Consider the following 2,500-nt stretch of genomic DNA (forward strand, 5'->3'; position numbering starts at 1 on the left):
AATCGTATGGAGAAAATCTTTTTAACCATATAAAAGTTTTAAATTCATATATATACAAGTAATTTATATCATTTTCTATGAGCATTATGCTTATAAGAAATATTACAACATCAAAAATAGCTTAACATTTATTTTTTTTTTTAAATTTTTTGTACTTATATGAAAATTATTTAGTTGTATGAATTCATACACTTAGTACTTATATGAAAATTAGTATCTATATGAAAATTAATTAGTATTTATATGAAATTTATTAAGTATCTATATGAAAATTATTTAGTATTTATATGAAAATTATTTACTTGTATGAATTCATAAACTTAGTATCTATATGAAAATTATTTAGTATTTATATGAAAATTTTTTACTTGTATGAATTCATAAACTTAGTATCTATATGAAAATTATTTAGTATTTATATGAAAATTTTTAACTTGTATGAATTCATTAACTTAGTATCTATATGAAAATTATTTAGTATTTATATGAAAATTTTTAACTTGTATGAATTCATTAACTTAGTATCTATATGAAAATTATTTAGTATTTATATGAAAATTATTTACTTGTATGAATTCATAAACTTAGTATCTATATGAAAATTATTTAGTATTTATATGAAAATTTTTAACTTGTATGAATTCATTAACTTAGTATCTATATGAAAATTATTTAGTATTTATATGAAAATTTTTAACTTGTATGAATTCATTAACTTAGTATCTATATGAAAATTATTTAGTATTTATATGAAAATTTTTAACTTGTATGAATTCATTAACTTAGTATCTATATGAAAATTATTTAGTATTTATATGAAAATTATTTACTTGTATGAATTCATAAACTTAGTATCTATATGAAAATTATTTAGTATTTATATGAAAATTTTTTACTTGTATGAATTCATAAACTTAGTATCTATATGAAAATTATTTAGTATTTATATGAAAATTTTTAACTTGTATGAATTCATAAACTTAGTATCTATATGAAAATTATTTAGTATTTATATGAAAATTTTTTACTTGTATGAATTCATAAACTTAGTATCTATATGAAAATTATTTAGTATTTATATGAACATTTTTTACTTGTATGAATTCATAAACTTAGTATCTATATGAAAATTATTTAGTATTTATATGAAAATTTTTAACTTGTATGAATTCATTAACTTAGTATCTATATGAAAATTATTTAGTATTTATATGAAAATTTTTTACTTGTATGAATTCATAAACTTAGTATCTATATGAAAATTATTTAGTATTTATATGAAAATTTTTAACTTGTATGAATTCATTAACTTAGTATCTATATGAAAATTAATTAGTATTTATATGAAATTTATTAAGTATCTATATGAAAATTATTTAGTATTTATATGAAAATTATTTACTTGTATGAATTCATAAACTTAGTATCTATATGAAAATTATTTAGTATTTATATGAAAATTTTTTACTTGTATGAATTCATAAACTTAGTATCTATATGAAAATTATTTAGTATTTATATGAAAATTTTTAACTTGTATGAATTCATTAACTTAGTATCTATATGAAAATTATTTAGTATTTATATGAAAATTTTTAACTTGTATGAATTCATTAACTTAGTATCTATATGAAAATTATTTAGTATTTATATGAAAATTATTTACTTGTATGAATTCATAAACTTAGTATCTATATGAAAATTATTTAGTATTTATATGAAATTTTTTTACTTGTATGAACGTGGTTTCGGCGTTTTGGCTCTTTATATGGGGTTTCGGCTCTTCGCAAATAGGGACAGTAGGAATCTCCTGAATTCCTTTTTGCGCGTCACTAATAAGATGACGATGCATTTGGCTACGTAAATAAAATCATTTTTATGCCCGCCGTTTAACCAAACTTAGTTTTTTTTATATGCAAATATACGTGGTTTCGGCGTTTTGGCTCTTTATATGTGGTTTCGGCTCTTCGCAAATAGGGACAGTAGGAATCTCCTGAATTCCTTTTTGCGCGTCACTAATAAGATGACGATGCATTTGGCTACGTAAATAAAATCATTTTTATGCCCGCCGTTTAACCAAATTTAGTTTTTTTTATATGCAAATATACGTTTTTTCGGCCTTTTGGCTCTTTATATGTGGTTTCGGCTCTTCGCAAATAGGGACAGTAGGAATCTCCTGAATTCCTTTTTGCGCGTCACTAATAAGATGACGATGCATTTGGCTACGTAAATAAAATCATTTTTATGCCCGCCGTTTAACCAAATTTAGTTTTTTTTATATGCAAATATACGTTTTTTCGGCCTTTTGGCTCTTTATATGTGGTTTCGGCTCTTCGCAAATAGGGACAGTAGGAATCTCCTGAATTCCTTTTTGCGCGTCACTAATAAGATGACGATGCATTTGGCTACGTAAATAAAATCATTTTTATGCCCGCCGTTTAACCAAATTTAGTTTTTTTTATATGCAAATATACGTTTTTTCGGCGTTTTGGCTCTTTAT

Source organism: Zeugodacus cucurbitae, unplaced genomic scaffold (genome assembly GCF_028554725.1).
Source record: "Zeugodacus cucurbitae isolate PBARC_wt_2022May unplaced genomic scaffold, idZeuCucr1.2 ctg00000104.1, whole genome shotgun sequence".
Classification (NCBI taxonomy): Eukaryota; Metazoa; Arthropoda; class Insecta; order Diptera; family Tephritidae; genus Zeugodacus; species Zeugodacus cucurbitae.